Here is a 27368-nt window from a genome sequence, read left to right as displayed (position 1 = left end):
TTACAGTGTAGCACAGAGAATCGTATTTGCCTGTTAAAATTGATGCTCTAATTAGAAAAGCATACCCCATTGGTAAGTTGGATTAAATTGCAAGGAAACCTAAAGATTTCAGTCTGATTCCTCTTTTCTGGGGCAAGCAGCTAAATAAGTATAGCCCAGACTGACAATATTGAGGGGTTGCTGTTAGAAGTGGAGATGCTAAAAGTGGGTCTGTAACATACAGAGAATGTAACCCAGACTGAACAGGATGTTGGGCAGTAGTGTGAGGACAGCTGCTGGACACTGCCTTTGGTTGTGTTGGGTTTTGTAATGCAAGTGCAATATCAGATCAGACTGCAAACATGCAAAATACAAACCTAAAAACACATCTCACTAAATAAAATGTAACCAGGGAAAAGTACAAAGTTATAACTCTTCTTAAATAGGTTTCATGTCTAAAGATTTAGAGCTATCTTATTTTGTCATTGAACTCCAGGGAGAAAATTACTTCCTTTGCCTGAATCCCTTTTCTCTGGGATTGCTTAATAACTATAGTTCTTTCCTTCTTTACCCTTTCAACATACCAGTTATCATATAGACAGAAATAGCTGTTGCACTGTTGACCTGGCTGTCTTATAAATAGTCACCGCATCTTCAGTGTTAATGCGTGAAGAGATAAAAAAGCCTTATATGGAAAGAATTTATTGCTAGTGTACTTGAAATCTGAACAGTCTAACTGAACAGTTATTAATTACTAGCCCAGATCTGATTGATACAGGTTGAGTGAGAAATAGACAGATGAATAGTATTAAAGTCTAATTAATAATACAGGTGAAATTGTTATAGTGACTGTTTACAACCTCTACCCCATCTCTGCTGTTACACTTGCTCCAGTCCACTCTCTGAGTGCAAGGTTGATGAATTCAGCCCCAGAAGATGGTGTCTGTGTGCTGAGTTATCACATCCCAGGTCCTTTCTGGGGACAGTGGGACACTGGTGGGAGAGGTTTCTTCCTCTGCTTTGCCAACAGTAACATGATGTTGACGATATGTTCTGCCTCACTCCAGAGCCTACATGGGACTATCATTAAGAACATCTTTATAGATCTTCTACCATGATTCACCCTTTTTTCTGTCTTCACTGGCTGTAATTTTGTGTTACATGTCAATATCCTTGTATTGCATGCAGTGTTGGATACCTCCCTTTTGCTTGCTTTGTTATAGATGGAACCTGTTTTTTACAGCTCCGAATCCTTCCTTTCTTCAACAGCCCACTGTGGGTAGTTCATAGCCTACAATGTCCATCCAGTGCTGGCCTGTGCCTGCTCCATTGTCATCTCCTACCTGTACTGCACTGCACCCCATGCTGGGTCCCACCCTGATCACACCATGCCACATTCCTCTACACAGCATCATCCTGTTGGGGTCACGAATATTTCAGTCTGCACCAGATACCTGCTTGTTACTCTTAGCCGTATAAAAAGTACAGTTATACTCAATGAATATACAAGTAGATTATTCAAACAAGTTAGCAATTAGCCACCTAGTCATTAGGGAAAAATGCTGTTACAGTTAAACAAACTAAAACTAAGCTCAAGGCAGATCAAGCCAAGCTTGGGCAAAGCCTGGCAAGCCTCACTCCTGTGACCTTGAAAAGCTAGTGTGTTGTCTGTGGCCTGTTACTAGCAGTGGCAATAGGGTATTTCGTGGGCAACGATGTTATATCAGGTCCTTCATCATGATTATTAGCTGTTATGGTTTTCTCTTTCTTTTCTCAGCAAAATGTCATATTGACAGGTTCATCCAAGAGCCCTTCAATAATTTAAGAAGGAAGGTGACTGTTCTGTTAAAAATATACATATGCAAATTCATCTTAAAAGCAGCTGCTTGCTCTGAAGTCTGAGTTCTGTGATCATTAAAATGCAGTTACTATTGTGTTGAATGAACAAGAGAGAAAGAAAATGTTGCTTCTATGGAAGCAACAATAAAACCTTTCAAATTGCTTCTTGAGGGGGCTGTGTTCAGGTAATTCAGGGTATCAAAAAGCCTGTTACCCTAATGCTGACCCACAGCAAGGCTGCCTTACAGCAATCTGAGATAGAAGGTGTACTGCAACTCTACTGAAGCAGTGGCAGGTCCAGGTGAAGTAGCTCCAGATGCCACCCACCCTTGCCTATGAGGATGCTGGTTCCAACCCTTGGCCAGAAGTCATCCTCCTCCCCTCATTTCCATTTGGGACAGTTTCTTTCTTTAGCTGTACTGCATGCCCCAAACTCTGAACTGACTGGTATTTAAAACCAAACCAAACAGCAGATAAAGTGCAGTCATGAGGAGGTGCTGGTCTCTAGTTGGAAGGTAGGGTGAGAGCAGTGAGAGGGGCTGGGTTTGACAGCTGCCTGGCCTGGATGAGCACTTTGCTTAAGTAAATATTAACATGTTTTAACTGAACTTGATGGATTTAACTGAATCGGGTGAGGGAGCCATTGGCTGAAGAGTTTGCAGCAGTCAATTTGAAAGGGTGGCAGTTTTTCACAGGGAGGTGGTGGTGAGCAGCAACTGCTGAAGGGGGGTGTGACCTTTTCACCCAGGTGAGCTCCAGGGCAGGCATCCAGATCCTTCAGCTGAAATAAGAAGCAGAGATTAAAAGCTGGGAAGAAGAGAGAGAGAGAAAAAACAGATTCAGTACAAAATGCTCAAACCTCTGCATGGCAAAATTTGAAAACTAGTGGGAATTTGGTAGGACAGTTTGGTACCAGTGTGTCTCTGTGAATGGTTGGAAGAACAGCTCTTTTTGTTCAGCATCTTGAAGCAAGCACTGGGAGGGTTTGAACCAGAATCCTTTTCTCTCTGCATTTTACTTTGTTTAGCTCATAGATGCTCCTGCCATACCCAGGGTTGCTCATCAGCCACCAGCACTGGAGGTTTCCATGGCAGGATGTGTTTTCCCCTTGATGGTTGTTTTGCTCCTTCATTGTGAAGGGGCTGTAGAATGTCAAGGGCTAAACTGCAGTCTCTGTAGTCCACTCAGGTGAACTGCACCATAAAAGTTTAAGTCAGAAAGCAATCTGAAGAGCAAGAAGTGTGCTCAAATAGTCTCTTCTTTTAAAACAGTCTTCCATTTTTTTCTAGGGCTGATTTATTGCTTTTGAACCTACTGAACCATGCTGAAATCTAAATTCAGCAAGAATTTATGAGGATGGGAATATACTTGCTTCAGTTTCAGGTCTCTAAATGTCAGTACCTCAGTATTTTCCAATATAAATGTACTAGATGATAAAGTATTATATCTTTTTATAATGCTACTGTGTAACAGTTTAAACTTATTCTACTTTTTAATTCAATGCTTAAAAATTATTTTCTAATTGAGTATAAGACAATTAATTCCATAAATGTGTAAACTAAGGTGATTGCTTCCCTTTATTGTGATTAGCCTTGAAGGGATGAAATTTTATTTCCCCTTTCATCATAATTCCATTAAAGTGTCAACATGAAATACTGTGAATTAATAATTTTAGATAATTTTTTGAAATAATAATTTATTCCTTTTTTTTTTTTTGGAGAAAATTATCCCAACAAGAGGTGATATGTTACCTCAACATGCAACAGAAAGTGAGAAGTAACTTTAATGTTACCTGGAAAATCCACAAGACAAAAATAATACTAAAAGGAAGATACCGTCCCATTAATGTTTGCAAAATGTTTCATGGTACTCTTAAACAACTTTGATAGTTGTATTGAAAATGTTAGAAACACATGTAAATTCGTTTCCATTAAAGCTTAGTAGAGCCATCGTTCTAATCATCTGTAATTTACTGCTCCTAATTAAAACCAGACAACTTTGCTTCTTGAACAAACTTTGCTGTAGTGGATTGTCATGCTGTCTTTGTGACAGAGGTAACAGACTACAACTGTGTCTGTAATGTACAACTAGACCATGTGTTTTGGGTCTTGGTGAAGGGCACGTTTGACAGGTATATGAGAAATCAGGAAAACCAGCTGTCTGGCACTGCAAGCAGCACACATTAGCTTTACCAACCCAGCTAATTAATTGCATTTAGGGCATACTTGCCCTACTTCTGCCATCTGAGCCACTGTCATAGAATCATAGAATAGTTAGGGTTGGAAAGGACCTCAAGATCATCCAGTTCCAACCCCTGCCATGGGCAGGGACACCTCACAGTAAACCATGTCACCCAAGGCTCTGTCCAACCTGGCCTTGAACACCACCAGGGATGGAGCATTCACAGTTTCCCTGGGCAACCCATTCCAGTGCCTTGCCACCCTAACAGGAAAGAACTTCTTCCTTATATCCAATCTAAACATCCCCTGTTTAAGTTTTAACCCATCACTACAGTCCCTAATGAAGAGTTCCTCCACAGCATCATCTGCAGGGACAGGCTTGGCTTGTGCTGTGTGGATCCATTCGCTTGCATGGAGAGCACCAAATGGGTTGGCAAAAGAGCTGAGCTGGGGCTGAGTCAGTGTTTCTGCTCTGACTAACTGTTAAAAGCATTTCATATTCACATATATATTCACATGTATACTTTAGAGAACTATACTGACAGTTTGATTTTAACAGTTGATGAATTGAACAGAGTCAATTCTCACAGCATCTGGGATGCACTGCTAGCATGCTTTTCTTCTCCAGTATTACACTCTGGTTGGATTTGTGGCAGCTGTTTTTTAATTATAAGGTATTGTAGGACCACAAAATAATAGCAGCTGCAGCCCCAGCACACTGCGCTTCTGATACATTACCTTGTCTTTTTTCCCCCTGAGCCCAATTCTGCAGTGTTATCTCAGCAGTCCAATATGTGAGTCAGGCTCCTTTTTCCTTTTTTTTAAGTGGAGCTTTTCTGATATTGTGACAAGCAATCTCTGAAACATGTGGAACTGATAAAAGAAAAAAATTGTTTACAGATAAGCCTGCTTTATCCTTTGCTGTTTTACAGAACAAACAAAATTGCTTTGTGAGCTTGAGAAAGAATGCATGGTTTTCAGTTCCTGAAAAGTAGATTTAGAACAAAGTAGGAATCCCTGTATTAAAAACATGTTACTGCAAGAGAAACGGGACCTGCTCTGGGTATTGTAAAACTCAACTCTTTGTTAGCAGTATCTATTAATCACTCAGAGCCAAGGAGTCTGATTAAGACCTCTGGATTTTCGGTGTTGCTAATCAGAACAGCATAATGTGTCTGCATTGCATGGCATGACTCCAAATTGCCTGTCCTGGACTCTTTCCTGTGTAGCTTACCAAATCTTCCTTTTCCAGCCAAATTTAGGGAAAAAAATCATTAACAAGCAGCATGCCCATAATGTAAACTTTCAGATGTCCCCAGTCCATATGTGAATTCAGGTCCCTACAGAACCGGTGTGAGCAGCTTAAGGAAAACTGTCATTAGCTACTACATTCTGAAGGTAACTATCTCAAGGCAAAGCCACATGGTAGGTCATGTATTTTTAACTCACCTACTTCTGTACAAAGACAGCCCAGCTAAAACAGCCCTGAAATAGTTACACATCTCAACTGCATGTGCACTGCAGGGGATGAAGAGCAATTAAATGATCCATTAATATATTTAGGTTTTAATTAAAACTTACTTGACTATGACTATGTGGCTGTGTCTTAAAAACTAACTAGCACAGTCTAGCTTAAGTAGCCAAGCCCTAAGATGGATGTGGCTTTTTGAATCTGGTAGGGACATCGGTGTTGCTGCTGCAATTGGCAAAGGTGTTATTTCTTGTTGCTGGGTCCCATACCTCATCCACTGCTGCCTGCTGGATTCCTGCCTTTCTAAGGACATCTTGGACAAAAATCGTAACTCATTTCACCGTCTTCTTGGCGTGGTGGAAGGTACAATCTATTTCTTAGGAGCTATGTCTATAGAGCATGTCATGCTTATACAGAGCTGGAATACACATGTATCATTAGAGGTAGGATTTTTTCTAGCTCCACATCATAACCCGTGACTTCCCACCACAAACACACATCATCCTGTCTTTATGAGGCAGTGGCAGCAGCAGCTTCCAGGATTTCAAAGCCTGTTGCCTTCTTCGTTTCTTTTTATCTGCTGCTTTCTGAAGCTCTCCAGGGACTGATGTCAGTTGTTCACAGCAAAAAGCTGCTTTGTTTTCAACTTTGTGTTGCATGAAATGTCAGTATGGGAGAACCTGAGCTTCACTGGTGCTGTTGTGCAGTTTAGGAGCGGTCTGCAGAGAGGAGCGGATGGCTCAAAGCAGGGCCTGGCAAAGGAGCATCCCCAACCACGGCTTCTTTTAGGCTGACACATATTGCTTCACCCAAGACACGGCAGAATAAATACCTCTATGGCCTTTTTTGTTTCTTTCAGTTGATTTATTCTAGAAGTTTGGTCCATTAAAAAGAAGTAGACGAAAAGAATTCCTTTGAAGCTAACCAACGGTATTCTAATTTTAACAGAAATGAGTGCTTGGTGGACTGTTGACAGCAAATAATTTATTCATTGAATTTAGCTCTTTTATGTTTCCTGGTTGCAAGTAAACAGATGATGACAATAAAATCCAGAAATGTATACGCCTCTCATATGCAAATCAGTAAAAGGGTTATTTTATGTGGATAAACAACTCGGAGATTGATGTGACCATGAACTGTACAGTGCAGAACTGTTTGCATGTTTAATATTCTCAATTACTGTGATTTTTCTAGAGACTCAGGTACCTTGCATTCTTTTCATAAAGGGATATGTGTTAGTTTTAGTAGAGCCTGATGCAGGTAGATGCAGTTGGGGGATCAAACTTAGTTGCCAGAAAGATACTCTGAAATACCAGCAATTGTTAAGTGAGCATTTATGAGTCAAGATTGCTTTGAAATAAGTCTAAAATAATGCACCTAAGTTTAAAGTGATTTTAAAAGTATTATGTGCTTGGCATCTATCAACATGACAACAGCACTTGCTAGAAATGCAACGTTTAACACTGCTGTTAATAATAAGTGTGTTGTTATTGGTGTTATAGTAGATGGGACTCCTATTACTGAGATTTTTGAGAGCTGGTAAGGTAAAGCGTGTGGGGAATAGTTTAGATATGGATGGTCTCACCATAGCACAGAGGGATGGACTTGGGAGGTCTCTATTTTCTGGGAGTGTCTCTGCAGAGAAATGTGTATATAACAACTCAAATAACGGATGCAGTGGTCCAAGCAAACCATGTTGAAATTATTAGTAGTAAAATCAGCCTGCAGGGCCTAGTTTGGTTTAGGATGTGTAGGTTGACGGCAAACTATTCAGCCAGAGAAAAGCTGGGCTCTGCTCCATTGTATTCAGTCTTATTCTCTAGTCCTTTGCAAAGCTCTTGGTGAACTTTTCATCCCTTTGTAAAAATAAGAAACCATCAACTTGGCCAGTGAAATAGAATGTGTTTTGCATGTAAAGTAATAGCTAATACTGCCATTTGAAAGAAAGATTGTTATCAAATAAATGACTACTGCCATTTTCATACTGTATTTCTCATTCTGCTGTTATGTACATTTCATACTGATCCATCATGATATGAAATATGCATATGACACTAAATATGTTGACCAGGATTTTTCAAAAGAACAATTTTCTACAGAATGATTCAAAAATGCCGTTTGAAATCATTTTGCTGCTCCTGGCCTGGAAGAAGGGACAGACTTTTATTTCATAGAAGATTAGTGTGTAGTCAGAAGGAAGAGAGTGCTTATATTTGGATCATTCTTTACAAGCAAAAGGCTGACTTTGTTTCACAGTGATTGCTTTTGTTTGATAAATAGTTTGTGGTTGAAATTGAATACGTAAATATTTTAGGGACATAAATAACTCAGTCATGGTAATGACTTGTAGACAGTGATATATCAATGCCATTATGGAAATTTCTGTTCAGCATCATAAACAAAAGCTAAACCATATAAAATGGGAGGATATTTCTGTATAAAGATTCCAGGAAGAAAAATTTTGTAAGTGTATGCTGCAGATTAGCCCAAATTTCCGAAAGTGAGGTATTGTGAAAGAAATTGGTTCTACAAATATGTGTGCTTAACCTGCCCAGACCTGCCCTGAGATTGCTCTGAGTATGGCTGCAGGACAGAATACAGAGCAGCCTTTAATACATAAGTAATATCAGACTGGCAAGGAACTGCCCCAGGAAAAGCTGCTAATAGGCTGTATCAGCTTAGTGGGAAAGAAGTCCTGGGTGCATCTGATGCTTAAAGCTAAACTGGGCTGGTATTGTGTAGGTGAAGCAAAAATCTGGGCAAAAGAAGCACAGAGGTGGACTCAGGTATCAGCCAAAGAGTGGAGTGCCTTGTCAGGCTGGGGAGATGGGAAGAGGCTTTCAATCCTTCATGGAGGACATGATGTCATGGGGCTGGCAACAAGACCCTTTCAGTAATCATCCACTGGGAACAAAGTGAAGATACAGATGCCAAGGCCAAGTTCAAGGCCAGGTTGGACAGAGTCTTGGGCAACATGGCTTAGTGCGAGGTGTCCCTGCCCATGGCAGGAATTTGGAACTAGATGATCTTAATGTCCTTTCCAACCCTAACTATTCTATGATTCTATGTATTTTTGGCTGAAGTTGATTGAGAGCTACTGTTGCACTGCTGCTGTGAAAAGGCTAGGGTCGACCCAACAAAAAAATACATCCATTATGGACAGCAGTGAGAGGTACTGCAGGTCCTTATGAAGCCTGCAAACAAATTTAAACACTCATGCATAAGAAATTCAGAGAAGTGGGGCAAAGAGTGTTTAAAGCTCTAATTTCAGTTTTCCATATTCTGTGGATTGGTGTCAAAGTGACCCTGCCTTCTCACGTTTCTTCTCATCCTTGATTTTGTAAATGCTGGAACATTTTTAGCACAGGTTTTGTTTATTTGCTTATGTTTTGGGTGGAAATGTATGCAATGTCTTTAAATGCGCGTTACCATCTGGAAACAGGGATGAAAGCCAAAAAACCACAGCCGGCTCTCTTAAACACTCCAGCCAGGGCTTTTCAATTCACATCAAGACTTACTGATTTATAGGATACACAATTGTTGAATATTGTGAAGCACATGGAGCCTAAGGAATGATGAACTTTAGATGAGATTTTAGAGGTTCTCTAGGGATACTGAAATTAAAGTGACCCTCTTCAGTAAACTGTGTGAACTGAATGCAGACAAGTATTACTGACTGAGTGTGACTCCCAAAGATTACTAGGCACACTTGGGATGTACTTTCTAATTTCCAAGAGCCATTGAAGGCTCTTTTTCTTATCAACAGACCTCTCTCTCCACTTCTCAATGAAAATTAACAGGGAACACTACCGATACATGCTTCATGAAAAAAGCAGATTTTTCTTCCCCTTCTTGCTCTGAGAATGCTACAATCAAAATATACAAAGTGCCTTAAAAAAATCACAATTATTTTATTGACTAGAATAACTAAAATTCTATAGGAAGAAAATGACATTTATTTCAGCTTAACTTAAAATTACATCTGTATTTTTTTGCCAGAAAGTGTATACATTGTGTGGAAAATCCATTAACAGAAGAAAATGTGGAGAGTATATCTTACAATACTGCATTGCTAGAATAACACTACCACTGTCATAACTTTCGATTTACCAGGACTCAAGCAGTTTAGATAGAAGACTAGTTCTCTTCAGGTTTGTAAGTTTATCTTCATGTGGAGCAAAGGAATATATCTTCCTTTTTCTGTAAAAGTTAACTTTCAGCTTCAGCTGGTTGCTAATTTATATGTGTTTTATGTTGCCTTTCTTCTCCAGTGAAAGCAATGTGTGCTCACCTTCCCAATACAACCACCTGATGTAGGAGACTGTGGAGGATATGCTTATACAGCGTTCTTCAGCAATTTCTGGTTTGTTTGGTTTTTTTTCATGTGCCTCTATTATTCTTCTTCTCCAAAGGAAATAAGCACCTTTGAGTTCAAATAGCCACTTTCATCAGTGGCTCTCCCCACCTACACAGTTTGCACAAAGCTTCTTCTCTTTTTTGACCCCACACTTGTGGTAAGCTTAATAGGGACTCCCTGCATGAGCATAGAGAACTGTGACAAAGCTGCTCCGAACAAAGATTAAGTAAAAGCCCTACTAGAAATGTCTGACTAATGCTTATTTGTTGCCAGCTTCCTCTACGTAAAGGAGCAGAATGATGGTGCTGGCCAGAAAAAAACACATGATGGGGATGGGGACTGAGATGTGAGATGTCTTGATGGAAAACTTTTATCTAACAATTTACCATCCTTTTCGTCCCTGCCAAATCCTTCAGGATTCATACAAAAGCATAACCTGAGTTGTACTGTATATGAATGTGAGCATAAACAGTCATGTCAGTGACAGGAGGATGAAGTTGCAGCACTCCTACCACGGCTGGAGTCCCTCAGGTTTTAGAGACAACTGATTCTCAGCCAACTACAAAATCAAAAGTAAAACTCTGAATTTTCAATACCTGCAGCTCAGTGAGGCTTGACAGCATTTAAATGCAATTTTGCCACTATAATAAATATTACATTTATCAATCATATTTATATTACCATAGTAATTGAGTATATAAAACTGTTCAATGTGGCAATCCTTACAAGACCTCCAAAACATAAGAGGACAATTTATTTCTGTTATACAGATGGACAGTCAAAGCCTTCTTGTCCTAGGTAGCAGAGGATGCCCACGTGGTCTTTCACAGTCATTGAGGGGCAAGCTTGCTGAGCCACCCGGATGCAGACAGCTCAGATCAGAAACTATGTAGTTAACCAGGATGATTTCACCTCCCAGCAAGGGGGAACCTCTCCAGCACAGCATCAAGCTGCTGTATCCGAGTTAGAACATGAGCTGGTTTTGCATGCAGAACCTCTCTGTTGCTGTGGGTAAACTCTGTGCCCAGACTCTGAAAATCTGTGCAATCCCAGGCTCCTTCAGACTTCAGTTACGGAATAAACCTGAATCTTATGGAATAGTTGTGGCTGCATCTTCATAACCCCCCATCTGCATCTCCTGTCTTCTAAAATGTAGGTAGCGCACAGCCACTCTGTGTGTGGTGATCACAAGGGATCCCAATCTCACTGGGAGACTCTCAAGAGCTGCTGTCTGGTATAAACAAGGCACTGATGCTGGACCTCTTGGCATAAAATAAATATCTGAGACTGCAAAAAACCCTACGGTTTGGAGGTTTTTTTTCATTTTAGGAGTAAGAGAGATAACCCATGCTGGGCAAGGAAAGACATTGTTTTCTAGGCAAACCCTCTTTTGGTTTCAGAGAAGAGTTAGGCTTAACGCAACGCTATACCTACCTTTAGGAGGGAAAGGAAGAGCAGAAGCTGTGAGGAGAAAACCAAGTGAAGCTAGTGAAACCTCAGATAAAATGTTTAAGTATAAGCTCCAACATGCCACCAAAAGATGAGATGCAGCAAATTACTGTGCAGAAGAACCCTATCAAAGTAAGCAATTCAAGGATAGGTTGGACAGAGCCTTGAGCGATGTGGTGTAGTGTGAGGCATCCCTGCCCATGGCAGGGGCTTGGAACTAGATGATCTTAAGGTCCTTTCCAACCCAAACCATTCTGTGATTCTATGATATAGTATAGCAGTTGGAAAAAGACATGTGGGGTGTGAGCTAAGCAGAATTGAGAGAGGTTTCTTCTGTATTTGCTGCCCAAGATGAAGATTATTGCTGCATGTAACCATACGTGAATAACCAAAGGCCACATTTTCTCTGGTGGTAACTCAAGACTGCAAGGGACACAATGAAGAGCAATTTTTAAAACTGTCTTTCTCATTCAGCAGGGTCTCTGCAAAGGGACACTCTCTTCCAGGATGAAGAACAGACCTTCAATTCATTGTCCAGAGCAGTGGCAAAGAGCCCAGCAAGGAGCTAAAATTTTGCTTTGGGAGCAGTTCCATCCATCAGCACTAAGCCTGTTCTGTGTCAAAAATCACCATGCCCATGCACTGGAAGGTCTAAATATTATACATGGCTGTTCCCTTGCTTTTACTCTTTGTGCTCCTAAGTATAGGAGGGGGTTTTGTGGAGTTATATTGCTACCACAATTGATAGTGAGATTTCAACACATGCAAATGCTGAAGCTAGTGCTAATTTAGATGGTGAGGGTATTGACAGCAGTGTAACCACAGCAGCATGGTTGTCAGCATGGGCTTTTCTAAACCCAGTGGAGGAGGAGCTTTCAAAGAAGCCTACAATATTGAGTTTTCCTTTTAGTTGGCATCTGTCTACTGGTAGATCTAGAGATGTCATGTTGTTACGTACTCCTTCTGTTATATTTCCCTTTGCCGCTTTGCATTTCCAGTCCTGAAACACCCCATCATTGTCTAATGGGTCTTAGTTTAAAATTAAGCTGAGCACCAGAAGCAGAGACAGGAGTTGTGTAGGGAAGGGAGGAGAAAGAGCTGTACTGAAAAGAAGCTGAAATTTTCTCCTGTAGGATAATCCCAGGTCTTAGAGATTCCTTGTTCCACAGAATGGCAACCTCTGTATAAAATTGTGTTTGCGTTCATGTTCTTTTCCTAAAATATAAATAAAATTGAGTTACATCCCATTTGGTCTAATCATTTATATTGTGAAAATAACCATTGTTTCTCACCTAGCAAGACAAGGTGCTTAATGTTGCTCTCTTTAGCCAACAGGGACATGTTTTCCCATCGCCTTTGCTGCAGAGAGATGACCATATTTCTGACAGATTTAAACTGGCAGGTGTGTGTTTTGGTTGTTGGGTTCACACTCTGGTATTTATAGCTTCTGTTAGACTAATAATGAATCTTTGAAGAAGCCCATCTGTTGAGCTGCACAGCCACAACTTTGAAGACTTTAATTTCTCTTGAATCGCAGTATTCTCAGCTTCACAATGAAAGACATCTTTTGATCAGTCTGCATCATTATAACTTCTCTGCCAGTCTTATTGTACTTACAAATGTTCTGATTTGTATGCTTGTATTGCTTAGGATCTGCATTACAGAGTAACCAGGGTGGAAGCATTGTAGGTTTGCATGAGACCAGCTGAGTTAAAAGTAGGTGAAAGGGGATGGGTGAAAGTCCCTTCTGATGGTGAGGCTGTTCTTCCCTCAGCCAGCTGACAGGAGTTGCATGTGGTAAATTTTTGCTAAGATTGAGGAAAATATGACATGAAATGTTTAACAAAGACATGAAAAGACATCAAGAACAAAAATATACAGAATGGCTGGGGCTGGAATGGTGAGGATGCAGTGCTGGCTCCTGCCCAACTTGGTGCCCAGCAGCCCAGCCACTCAGGTCCTTTTCTGCAAAGCTTTCCAGCTGGCTGGCCTCCAGCCTGTAGTGGTGTATAGGGTTATTTCTCCCCAGGAAGAGGATTTTACATTTATATTTATTAAATTTTAGAAGATCCTTGTTGCCTGTTTCTACAGCCCGATGAGGTCCGTTTGAATGGCAGCACACACAAATCTTTTGGACCTATTTGCTTGTCCATCCTTGTAAACCATGGCACTCTTTCAAGGACCTTAAACAGGCTAAAACGAGGGCTAGCTGCTAAGCTTTATTTTAGATGTACAAAGTTTGTGATGCGTAAAAGGTTCAGATTCAGCTCTAGTTAGAAGTCCCAAAATGGTAAATAGCAGCTCCAGGGAATATCGGCCACAGTTCTCCTGGCAGAGAGGAAGGAATTCTGTTCCTGGTGTCCTTGGGTCTGCTTCTAAAGCCTTGGTTTTTACTGTCTTATTTTCAGGCAATTGGCAAACAAATCACTGTTTGAAGAACTTCTGACTCATGAGGTGGGGTCTGACACCGGGCCAGAGTGAGAAACTGGCAAAAGTGTTAAGTGGGAGTCTGTGGGTTGTTTCCTCTCCTGGAGGAAAATTTGCACTATGCTGTAAAAGTGAAATCACAAACTAGAAAAATGGGCTTAGTTAAAACTAACATTGCTTTGACTAGGAAGAGGTATGTCGCAGGAAAATATTAAACTGAACACTTTGAGTACATCCATACATTTCCAAATGACATTTGTTTTTACATTTCCATAAAGAAAATTCCAAGCAGAATACGCCTCAAGTAACTGATATGAAAAAATTAAACATTAAACATGGTTTAGTTTCCATTAGCTGTTTTAGGTGACTGGCAAAGAATGTATAGTTGGTTTGCATTTCTTCATTGGCTCTAGTGCTGTAGTCCTTATGCTTCACATGCCAGTTTTTAGCAAACTGGTTTGCCAGAAGACTCGCAAGTGAAGCAAAAGAACTAGAGCATCAGAGCTGGAAAGGAGATTGTTTTTCTGCTGTACTCCTTGCCAATGGAGAAGTGCTCTATTTCACTTTCAGACCATTTATTGTATTGCAGTGTCTAATTTTTTCCTGAATATTCTTTTGCTTCCTTTGGGAGACTGGCAGACTGACTAATGCCCATGTCCCCATGACTTTTTTCTTAAAAGTCATCTCTGTTTCCTTTCTTCTGTTACTTATCGTTGTATCATCAATGATTCATCCCCTTTGCTTAAATAGTGTAAGTCTGCCCAGCTATATTTGCAGAGTCATTTATTTAGGGAGCTCTGCTTTATCAAATGGAGCTAAGCGTGGCTTGGTAGGTGATCCTTTTTAATGGCGTGAATTAGAGAAATCCCTCAAATTGCGCCTCTGCCAAGTTAAATTCTAACATTTTTCCTTTCTTCATATTTTGAAATTCCTGTTCAAACAGCTCATTTGAAAACTAATTCAAAATGATTTCTTTGCATGCATATGAAGAATATAATCTGTCCAGACAAAACCCACATGAAAAGTTACCCAAGGCTCTTTCCCTGCATTGTATTTCATTTAAGAGTTTATCCAAGGTACTCCAGAAACACAAGTAACTTCATATCTCTTGCTATATTTTTTATTCCTTCAAGCACTTTCCAAATGATCTTTCTGCAATTCTTTCCTCACTAAACATGTTATCCAACAAAGGTGCGTTCTGCAATTTTCAACTCTACATCGATGTATGTATTTTATCTTTCTAACCCTTTTGGGCACTGCCTCTTCTTTCCTTTATGTTCTCAATCACCTTTTGACACATAAACTGGCTTCCACAGACATTTGATGCACATACACTGCTGACAACCTACCTATCCATCTCTTTTACTTATTGCTGATAATAAAAATCTTAACATTATGCTTTGATTTTCTTCTTTTTTTTTACCCTTCCTGGGTAAAGTATGATGCATGGTTTATCTTCCACTAGCTTTTGTTACCTGATGGGACAGTGGGAAATAGATAGTTGAGCATTGGGATTCCCTGAGTTTTACTCTAAGAAAATGAAAAGACAGAGGAAGTAATACTGAATCACTAAACAGAGCCCTAAACAAGATCTTGAAACAGATGTATTCAAACTCTTTTTTTAAGCAAATTTTATGTCTTAACTGAATGTGTCATTGTCGTGGTTTAAACTCAGTCAACCACTCAGTCTCGCCCACTCACTCCCCCACCTTCTTCCCTCCGCCCGCTCCCGGACAGATGGGAAAGAGAATCGAAAGAATGTAACTCCCACGGGTTGAGATAAGAACAGTCCAGTAACCAAGGTATAACACAAACCACTGCTGCTACCACCAATGATAATAATGATAAGGGAAATAACAAGGGAAGAGAATACAACTGCTCACCACCCACCGACTGATACCTAGCCTGACGCAGCAGAGAACTCCCCTTCCAGGTAACTCCCAATTTATATACTGGACAAGTTGTGCTGTGGTATGGAATACCTCTTCAGTCAGTTTGAGTCAGGTGTCCTGTCTGTTTCCTCCCGACTTCCCCTCCTCCCTGAATGAGCATGAGGCTCAGAAAGGCCATGCTCAGAGTAAACATTACTTAGCAACACGTAAAAACATCGGTGTTATCAGCATTTTTCCCAGGCTGAAAGTCAAAAACACAGCACTGCACCAGCTACTAAGAAGGAAAAAAAAATGACTGCTACTGATGAACCCAGGACAGTCGTGCACTTAACCCACAAGTGACTTGATTACCAGGGTGGAAAATTAAGGCTTTGGGAGTCTCAGTACCCCACATTGCAGAGCACTTGGCCCTGTAGTAACGTACAACTACATAAAGAGTAATGGAAAGCGTAGGGCTCCCTGAGTGCTGCCCTTAACACTTTTGGGATGCATGAGGTCTAAGGGTTCAAGGTCCAAATCCTGCAGGATGATGATCAGCAGAGACATATACACATTCTGCAGTCTCTGGTCTGGAAAAGTCCTGCAAGATAAGCAAGGAATCTTTGTTTTGTTGTTTATTGTTCTCAGAGATGCAATGGCTCTTCTAGACTTCTTGTAACTATTTTTAGGCTATAATTTTTATGACTCCATTGCTCAGTTTTGACAACAAATGAAGAACATTAGAAAATCTTTGTTGAAAACAAAGGCAATGTGCACTTGTAGCTCAGAAAGTCAACCACATGCTGGGCTGGATCAAAACAAGAATGAACAGCAGGTCAAGAGAGGTGATTCTGCCCTTCTGTTCTGCTCTTGTGAGACCCCACCATCCAAGCTCCAAATCTACTACATAGAGATTTTATGAAATATGATACAGTGTCAGATGCAAAACTTAGCAGCATCTCCTCTCTGCTGCCATCTTTAGAGTTTGGGTTTGTTTTTTTTGGAGGGCTATCCTTCTATGATACTGAATATTCTTGTGTTTCATGTTGCTATCAGCTATTCAGCCTTTTCTTTTTCTCAAAAGATAACATCTCAGAAGGTCTTTAAGGAATGAAACGAATTAATGATGTCTTTAAAAAGGGCAGTGTTCAAAGCTCTTCAGCATTCTGCAGCTAACCCACTAACGTAATGATGTTTACAATTGATTCAGCCACAACCGTGTCTTTGGTAAGGCACAGGGCACAAAAGCCAAGTGGTTTATGGACCTGAAAGTTTTATAATTGGATCTAGCCAGACACAGAGTGCATCTATGGAGTATTAAGGAAAGTAACAAACCAAAACAAACAAAGAGCAACAGCCAGTTCTTCTACTGGCATAACTCAGTGCAATTTCATAAAGCCATCAATTGCACGCTTTCCCTGAGAACCTGACTCATCTTTATTCCCGTTCAGTGTCAAGGAGTGAATCTGATACCAAGGCAAAAAGATCTTTCTGGCTTGAAAACTTCTTTCTAATTGACTGAAATCTTCATACCGTCGGGCAAAATTTTTGTAAGGTATTAGTCCACATTTCAGCAAATATAAAACTTATTAAAGCTCCACCAGCTTCAGCAGGACACAGCAATGCTCCAATTGATAGTGATGAAGGATTAAGTCTAGGCAACCAGTATGAAATTGCAATTTGGAAAGTGGGAGATCCTGTGGAATGCACTGTGCTGCTTTTTTTCTTGGACATATATAATCAATAAAGTGAAATCATTAGTTGTGATTTTTTCATAGGGTTGCTTTAATTCTCTTTCAGTTGCATTTGAGGAATTGCTCTTTCCCAAATGTTTTCCTCTACTTCATGCATTTTTTTTAAAACTTAACTTGTGCTGGGGCATAGCTGTTTGCAGTCTGTGACTTAATGTCATTGCCTTGCGTAAACTGGCTCTAGTATGGACATTGGCTAACACACCAAATTGCTGTGTTCAGAAGGGTTAGTTGAAAGCCTTAAATTTACATAACAACATACAGATGGCCTTCAATAAAGAGCAATAAAAGGGTTTGCAGTTCAAAAATAATTCATGTCTGAAACTGTTGTCCTTGGCAACACACCTACAGCTTTGTCTGGGGAATTTGTTACTGTTTTGCCTGCTGGAATAAAAAAAAAAAAAGAATATTTAATGAAAATAAAATACAAAATATATCATTATAAAGGGAAGAGGAAAGAATTTAATTAGCCGTGTTTCACTGTTTTTATTAATCCCGATCAAGAGTTATCATAGAAGTATCTGGTATGTTTTAACTCTGTACAGGAGATGCTCTATCTTGAGACAAGAGGGTTAAAGAAAATTGGGTCTCTAAGTAACAATCCCATGGGAACATGTCTTGAGTTGGTTCTTGATACCCTTTACCTCTTTTAAGATGGAAACTCAAGGCTGCTTTCCCCAGTTTGTAACTGTATGGCAGGCAATTTTCCTTTACAAACCACAGGACAAATGTTGAAAGTCATAAAAATTTATAAGAGGGAAAAAACCCATCATGACTACAATGGCTACTAGGAAAAGTTATTCCTGGAGCTGCTTGATAAGAATATGCTTATTGCATTGTTTTTACCTGGAAATGCCACTCTTTCTAGATTGGCATCAAAAAATATCTTTACTCCTGACAACCATGAGATAACTCTGCCTTGAAGCTTGATCCCATCGCCTGCACTCTGCCCACCAACTACACTGCTTCTAGTATTGTAAAATCCTTCAAAATCTTTCCGGCAGCCCCCAAATTAGAAAATTTAGAAACAGACAACTAGCAATTCAGAATTAAGTAAATATAAAATACAAACCTCTCTGTTAACAGAGGAAAATTAATTAAAATTTTATTTAAAACTTTGAAAATGCTTTAGAAGTTTCTGCGACTTTCCACTGAAAATTAAAATAAAAACCAAACTACAGAGGATTTCAATCTCCAAATTTCATGTTACGTTTTTTTTCTTCCTGTCCCCTCTCTAATTAACCTTTTAAATTTCCCTACTACAATGAAGATAGTTGAAAGAGAAAGAGAAGAGTAGAAAAAGAAAAACCTTTCCCCCTTGAAGCTTCCAAATTTGGAACTGAAAGCTTATTGCTGAAAATGACAAAAAAAATCTTTTTTTTCATTTATTGGTTCATTAACTTCATTTAAACTTGTGATTTTTATAGAGCTATTAGTCTAAGAAGTTATAGCAAGAAGTGTAAACAATTCAGTTAGTTAACTTATATTTTGTTCAGCATGTTTGAACAAAACATATAATGTATTATACAGTTCTTTGATCAAAACATCTGTATAACAGGTAAACTTCACAAGTGACACATTAATGACCATCTCTAAATTAATTTTAGCTCCTTTAAAAAAAATGATAATAATAATTGAAACTTCCAGAAGCTCAGTCTTTCTTTCCCTCATGGGAATCAGAACATTAAGATATTCTGCTGTCTTCAGGGAACTCAAAAAAAAGCAGTTTGATCGGAAAGAAATTTCAACCAGAAAAACTTAGCAGTGAATGATTAATCTTGGTGGATTCCTCCTTGTTCCACTAAACAGCATTTCTATGGAAGAATTTTTCCTAGGAAAACATTCACGAAATACGCTCCACCGTATTTCTTCCAAATAAAAAAGAGGTGGAAATAAGGAAGATATAGTCTGGCCCTCCCAGCAGTGGTCCCTAAACCAGCCTTGGCCATGACAGCACTGTCACCTCTCTGTCTGAAGAAAGCCTGAAGCTGTCTGTGCTTTAAGCCTGGGATGGCTGAAATAAGGCTATTCAACGAAACCCCTTTTGCTTCATTATCCTTACCACTGATTTGACAGTGGTAGCTGTAGCAGTACAGTAACATTTCCAGAAAACAGGGAATATTTTCAGAGCATAATTTTGGTGCTTAGGCATTTTAAATTCATCTCTAAATAAAAAACCCAGTTGTCTGAACATTTCCTTAACTGCAGCTGGAATCTTCCTAACACTTTATCCCTCAAAACCCCCTGAGCCTGTGAGGTCCTTCAAGACAACTGGAAGTAGCCTTGATTATTTTGTACTGAGAAAACTAAACATTTTTGTAGGAGGAAGGTGTTGATTCAAGTGGTAGCAAGGTCCCATGTGACAATGCCATTTTTCCCCTCTTTGAGTGATGGCAGTATTTTTTTACTGTTACAGAAATTATGACCTTTGGTATAGCTTTCTTTCAATAGCATGATTGTTTTATCTTCTATTATATTTGTAATATTTTAAAATTACTGTAACTTCTTTGAGATTTTTTTTTCTTGGCTGCCCTCTTAGAATAAGTCACTTGTACTTGCAAATGAAGACAATCAATAAGCCAAGAGATCTCTGAAGTACCATACCTACATCAGTCAGTGGGAGGTGCAAAATGTCAAAAGCTTTCAAAAGCTTTAAAAGCTCTTGAAAATAGAGTTCAAAGACAAATACCAAGAGCCTGAAACACTTTGAAGCTCACAGGGATTATCACCAGCCTCAAAACAGTGATGCAGTGGTACGAACTGACTTGAATCACCATTTGGATCCAGGATCCAGTCTAACTACTTAGAAATGAGATGTTCACATGTGATTCGTCTCTTTGTTGGACCAAAAGAGACACCAAAATCCTCACCAGAAGAAAGTTTTGTGTGCGAACATCCTTTTAGGACTTTTGAAATGTTAAAACTTTCCATTTGTTAGAGTGAGTTTCCTGTTCTGACTTCTTGTATAACAGCAATCAAACGTGTCTGTAGCTGTAAAACAACACAACTTCTGATCATCAATGAAAATGCAATTGTTTGGTAAATGAATCTCTATTATTTATTTGAAGTGGTTTTGATAGGGATGGCTAATGATCTTCCATTTTATTTCATTTATTAAGTCAAGTCTCAATATAAGTCCTTTCAGAATACCTTAAATGCTCTTATTTTCCTGGATGGTAATTTCTACTACTTCGAGGACATGCATACATAAAGAAACACAAGCTGTATTGTTTTCAGTTTAAGTAAGATGCTTAGCAAATGTCACTCATGTCTTTGTATTACTGTTAGCCATCACAATTCAGCTAACATTAGATATGCACTGATGTAAAATCCTCCCCTCCTATTTCTTGCAAGTCATAGGATTTTTTTTTTATTATCTGCATAAATGCATTTATTAGCACCACTAACCTTTAAATAAAAATCCCATTACTGCCATCAGTCACCTAATTGGGCTTTCCTAACCCGCTTAAGCTCATTACCTGTTCTTCCATCCTTCATATCAGCCTCCTTCTGTGGTGGAGAGCACTGCACCCAGGGCTCAGACAGCAGAGGTTGCCTGGGCAACGAAGATAGAGGAATTGGACGTGTGGATAGTGGCAGGAGGAAAAGAAAACCTCTGAAAGGGAAAAAGAATATCCAAAACACTCTTTACAAGCACTTTGCCACTTGTAAAGCTGTTTGTAGATATTGCAGGGATAGCCCTGAACCAGTGTTTGAGGAGTGAGTCCCATCTACTCATCAGTGAGTAGCTACAAGAGCTCAGCAGTCCAGCAAAGGGAAGGTTAATATGATCACAGCCTAGAATTATCCAGAGAGAAACAAAGAGTTCTGATACACTAAGGCTTTCTGGTTTAGAAGAAAGAAAAAGTATAACAGTATCTGACAACCAGATCTAGCTGACATTAAATACAGTCAGACTAGAAATAATGTGTGCATTTTTAATCAGGGTAGTGGTTAAGCTTTGAAGAAAATCACCTGAGGATTTGTCTCTCCCTGTAGCTTCATAAGTGTCTCTTTCTAAAAGATATCCTCCAGCTTCTAGACAAACTATGGATTCACAAAGATATCATTCAATATAAGTCATCAGACTGCAGTCTTCTCCAGTTCAAGTAGTTCCTAATGGATTAAAGACTACAGGGAGAAAGCAGAGTAAAAGTCATATCACCTGTTCCTTACAATGAGTACATGCTAGCATGTTCGATCAGACCAGTACTCCTGCTAGCCTAATGGGTTTCATTTTCTATGCCCTGACAGAGTTTTTTCAGACAGCGATTTTTCGCAGTAGCCAGTTCTGGTAATTCCTTCTCTCCACAGTCTGTTTCTTTTCACTGCCAACAGGAGAAAGGGTGGCCTTGGATATGAATACGGTTTATTATTTGCAGTCTTTTTCAGATCTGTATATACTTCCATAGTAAATATATGCTCAAAGGATATTTGTCATCCCTGTATTTTTGATCCTTAGAGACAAACTGTTGTTTTATACATGATTCTTGTTGCTAATTAACTTCTGTTGCTAATAGATATTTTTTCTTACTTAAATACCTTACTAGAATTTAGCCCAAATATTAATGACTGAGTTAACATGTGGATATTTGCAGCAGAAAGAGACCAAACCCAACACTATTTCTCTTCGAACTCAAGTTTTACCCTATGAGGTTTTACCCTATCTGTGCAGTATTTTGTGGTTTCCAGTGCTGAAATCTTGCTCATGTTTTCATTCCAGAAAGAGACAATAATCCCAAGAGAAGAGTTGGGGTAATTTCAATGGTAAATATAAAACTTATTCCTGATCACATCTTATGCCATGAAAACTGGTTACTAAGTTGCTTCCAAAAAATCAGTTATACCTTATAATTTTCTTGGTCACTCTCTTTAAATGTCTACTTTTAGAAATGCTGTTTGTACATCAGCCATCTCAGAATCACAAAGTGGTTGAGGTTCAAAAGGAACTCAGGAGCTCATCTTGTCCAACCCTCCTGCTCAGGCAGGACCACCTCTAATCGGTTGCCCAGGACCATTTCCAGATGGCGTTTGAGTATCCCTAAGGATGGAGACACCACAACCTCTTTGGGCAGCCTGTGCCAGTGCTCAGTCATCCTTACAGTGAAAATGTTTCCTGATATTCAGAGGGAACTTTTGCTTGTGTCTGTTGCCTCTGGTCTTTAAGGAATGAAGTAGCTGCAGTGAGCCAAGTAGGTGGAAGTTAACTGATGCAATTCATCCTAGTGTCCAAATGAAACGTGTGGTGCAGAACAGACTCACAAAATCTTGCACTCATTTCAGGAAAAGAAAGGTACGAGTCTTGCAGTTCATCCTGACACATCCTCAGCACTGTCAGCCACTTGTGGAGGCAGGGTTTGGCACTGGACATGTCTTTAACTTCAAAGGTGTGAAACATAACCATCAGTCAACACAATAAGTTTTTTTCTTCCCAAATTTAGCCTTCAAACCCACAAACTTCAACTGCACGTATCTCACAAATACGTAAAATTGGGCAGTGGCTAGGATTTGCTGCTTTTAACTCTCCTCTAACCTTTCCCAAGATGCTTTTCTTTACATTGCTGCTACAGCTACTGTATTTCCCTCTCCACCATTACCTTTCTTTAATTATTATTTATTAAATTGTTTGGGGGGTTTTTCTGAAATAGTGGAAGATAATAGCCATGTCACAGTGATGCAGCACTAACTCTGGTAACCAGCTCTCATGATGTGTCCCACCACTGTGTGTCCCAGTGCTCCTGGTGGCCACAGAGGAGTGCAGAGCAGTGGTGGTAGCCATTGGCTAGGTGTCACATGAGCTCCCGGCAACAACCCTGGTGATGCAGTGGTCACAATGGCACGGTGTTCAGAGCTCCAGTGGTGGCCCAAGACACAGTGGGGTTGGTGACATGGTTGTCACGGAGGATGGGTGTCTCCTGGCTGGCAGGGAGATGATGGATGAACAGCTTGGTGTGATGCTGGGGGAGCTCCATGCAGGAAGGCAGGGGCTGCTCATGATGACAGGAAAGGCTGCTCTTTTTGTTGATTCTCTATTACAGCTGGACACCAACCAGGATGTTACCAAACCATGGCACATGCCTGTCCTCTTCATGCTTGACCACCAAGATGGACAGCTGTCAGTGCACTACAGGATAGACAAGATAGCCCTAGCCTATAAGATAGCTGTTTTCCCTGAGTACCTGAGGCCTGGATGCCACATACGCTCCTGGCAAAAACCCTGGCAAATGTTTCAGATTTCTGAACCCATTGGCTGGTTTGTCCTGTCTTTTTTAGAAAACCTTTTACATCAGGATTGCATAAAACTCCATTTCTTAGGAACTGGGGAAAAAAAAAAAATCACTGCATATTAAGCATCATACCTAAGGTTAAATGGAGCCTACAAGAATGCTGGGGAGGGACTCTTCATTAGGGACTGTAATGATAGGAGAAGGGTAATGGGTTCAAACTTAAACAGGGGAAATTTAGATTGGATATAAGGAAGAAGTTCTTTACTGTAAGGGTGGTGAGGCACTGGAATGGGCTGCCCAGGGAAGTTCTGAATGCTCCATCCCTGATGGTGTTCAAGGCCAGGCTGGACAGAGCCTTGGGTGACATGGTTTAGTGTGTGACATAGTTTAGTGTATGATCTTAATGTCCTTTCCAACCCTAACTATTCTATGATTTTATGATTCTATGATATGTAAACTACTTTCTGACTTATTTGAACAATGTAGCAAATGCATATAATAAAGGAAATGGCAAGTCCTTCAGCAGTATAACTGAACCCAACAGGCTGGTTGTGAGCATCCTTTCCACATGTAGACTTCAAGGCTCTGGTGGTCTCAAGTACGCAGGAATGGAAAAATCTCAGAAGACAGACTAAGCACAGCACAAAAGCTGAAAGACTTGTTTTGATTTGTAGACATCAACCATCACACATGATAATTAATTACACTGGTAGAGCTGAGATCAATGTCTCCTTATCAAAAAACTAGCAGGAAAAACCTCAAGTGAAACAGCAGAAAACACTCTCTGAGTGTGCAGTACCCAGACTGGAAACTTGCTCCCATGCTGGTAGGCCTGCTGATGTCATAAGCTGCTGAACCACTTATTAATCTAGCAAAATGAGCTTTTATAAAAGATGGGCAAATGCAATGTACTGTGAAGTTGCGTGTGAGGACCTATGCTTTAAAGGACAAGGAACACACTGCATGGGAGCCTCTGACTTACATTTACAGCTGAAGACATAAAACTGACCCAGAGGAGCTGTGTCTAACCTACAAACACAGACGCAGTGCTAGTCAAATGGACCATGTATTTTGACTGATAAATTGAGCAGGAGCAGCAGCATGTGGTTTTCCTGCTGCCCTGCGTAAGAAGCAAGCCAGATCAATATAGCACAATAAGCCACTGCTGGCAGGGAAACACAAGTCAACGCAACTCCTACCTCCTCGATATTCCTTGCTGTGGGGAGGAAAGCATGGTGCTGGTATGCAGAGGCAAACCCAGGCCTGGAGGTGCTCACAGCCTAGGTGCCAGCAGGACATCGTGGGCTGAGGTTGGACAAACAGGGTGAACCCAGGGACTACAGTGCAGGCAGCAGGGCTTCAGCAGTGCCATGGCCACTGTGATCTCACTGTCATCTGATGATCCTGTGGCACAAATTCACCCAGCCACAAATCCAGCTTGCCTCATGAGCATGGTTCACCTTCAAGAGAAGCAAAGAGATAAACAGTGCACTGTAGGGTTGCTAGACTGCAAAGACAGGAGACAGAGGCAAACCCTTCCTCAGGCACATTGGTGATAATTGCATCAGCCCAAGGAGAAAATCACGCACACTTTGGAGGGGATTTTTATCCCCCACCAAAGTAGCTATGTTGAGATCAGCACAGTGCTGTTTCACACTGTGTGAGGAACTCCCTGTTGGAATAAATCAGGTTAGAAAAACAGGCTCCCAGTTTATTTGTCCCCCAAATGCATTGACTGTTTTGAATAAAGACTTCCCTGTCCCTGTGTGGAACGGCATGGTTGTATGACAGGTAAACAACAGATGAGCTATTACTGCTACACTGGAAAAGGAAAGGTGTAAAACAAAAAAGTTATAGCAAAACAAAGATGCTTAGCCTAAACCCACCTATTAAAGATAAATCATAAGCATTTATTAAGCCACCTTGCCTATCCTTAAATTACATCACATCAATGTTTCATACCTGGCAAGCATGAGTGACAGTTCTATACTTTGGAGTTTTATAAGACAAATACAGAGCAAGGAAAATAGCTCTGGTGCACTCAGTAAATGTATGCAAGTAGCCACAGCAGCAAACTATTATTAATAAAGCCCAGTTAGGAAGACATCTCCCAGATTCCTCAGTGGTACTTCTCTTTACATTCATTATTTTTTTAGTGGTTTTTCAGTAAACTGACCATCATTTTTCAAAACTTCCCACATACAAGAGTTTTCCTGGGACCAGCTGGTGTGTTTCCATGGCATTCAGGGAAAGCCTGAAGCACAGCCATTGCACCAATGGAAATATCCGACACAGATGCAATAACCTCCTCAAAGCCGCTGCAGCTTAACTGCAGTGTCAAGTGGGGACTAGCTTGCTTCTGGGACCTGGCTTATCTCAGGGCTTGTGCTGGTGTAAGTTGCTGCAGTGTATAATCCCTCTGTAGTCTAGCCTGAAAATGATAAGCACATAATATTAGATAGAGTATTTGATCAAAAATATTTCCTTAGAATTCAGCTGAAAGGAGAACTTTGGTATGTTGGAAGCATTTTACGTGTTAGCACTAGCATATTGGCTGAAAGATGACAAAACTCCTTGTTTTCAGAGTTTTATGTGCCTCATTAAAAATCCATGAACTAGCAACTTTTATACAGTCTCTTTAATGGCTTCTTCCTTTATTTTAGTTACAAGTGTGGAGAATAATTTTTTCAACTTTGTGCTCTCTACTAATGCTCTATGTGAGAGTTTATTCTAGCCTAGACTCCCACATATTGCTGCATTTTAGTGATTTCTGCATCAAAAGAGAGATGTCCATCTGGACATATTTAGCTGGCCACATTTCATCACACTTATGGACTGATGCACAGTAGGGAAAGTCATCCTCTGCCTTGAGTTTTAAGGTGTCATGTTGTACCTGTTATTTTCAAAAAGTGAGGGGGTACAAATCAGAGCTTATATGGAGCAATGAGTTAGCCTGTGCAGTCTGGCCATTTGCCTTTGTCAGGGCAGAAGCCTAGACTACTCTAGGGGGCTGACGGTGTTGCAGCAGGTTATGAGTGACTGTAGGTTACTGTCTTACTGATGAAGCTTACCCAAAGCAAAACCAAAAGACTTTCCCTCCTCTCCTCCTCTCTTGCTTCCTTCCTGCATCACTTAGCCTTCAGATGGATCACAAGAAAACGGTGAGGGAGGAAGCCTTGTGTTTTTCTCTTGTGTTCATACATACATGCATGTTTTGTAAACAAGATTACAGCAAAGATATAAACCATGTGTAATCAGTATCATCTTGTGATAGAAACACCCCAGGAAGGGGCCAGATGCTGGCTGCCCACTCAGATAAGAGGGGGTACAACAGCCACGCCAGAAGGAAGGACACGATCTCCCCTGGAGAGATCCCATCACCCATCCATTGTGACAGTGGGTGTAGAAAGCAGGGAGAGCGAGTTGTCACCTCAGTACAATTGATTTTGCATAGGAATGGAATATACAAAAAGCTTCATTTAAAATGGATCTCATGAAATCAAAAAGTCTACCTGTGGTAACATTAACTAAAAACAAGAAATTACTCTTTTCCTTTAAGTAATGATATGCAGCTGTGGGAGATTTTTGTATTGTCTAAGTTGAAGAACTCATACCATACCATCTAATTAAGTGCCATCACAATGATACCTTGCATCCCACATACATATACACACAGTAGTACTATTGTTTGTTGATGTAGTCTGATGAAAGCTGAAGCTCATTGGAATATATTTTTCAGGTATAGATACACTGTAAATATATATAGGTACACTCTGAACTCAAAACCACCCAACTAATTCTCCTTTGTGCCAGAAAT

The 27368-nt window shown here is 40.2% G+C and overlaps 1 long non-coding RNA gene across 1 annotated transcript; it reads right to left on the bottom strand.

The window, feature by feature from the left end:
• Positions 1-1459: 1459 nt before the first annotated feature.
• On the bottom strand, positions 1460-5908 carry LOC133220901 (uncharacterized). Its single transcript, XR_009727809.1, has 3 exons — positions 5739-5908; positions 4737-4871; positions 1460-2599 (listed from the first exon to the last, which is right to left on the bottom strand). It is a non-coding gene; the product is annotated as an uncharacterized LOC133220901 (long non-coding RNA).
• Positions 5909-27368: the final 21460 nt, after the last annotated feature.

Source organism: Neopsephotus bourkii, unplaced genomic scaffold (genome assembly GCF_033783945.1).
Source record: "Neopsephotus bourkii isolate Nb327-2 ecotype Australia unplaced genomic scaffold, CSIRO-AGI_Nbou_v1 NB_144, whole genome shotgun sequence".
Lineage (NCBI taxonomy): Eukaryota > Metazoa > Chordata > Aves > Psittaciformes > Psittacidae > Neopsephotus > Neopsephotus bourkii.
This window is presented reverse-complemented; position numbering and strand designations above follow the sequence as displayed.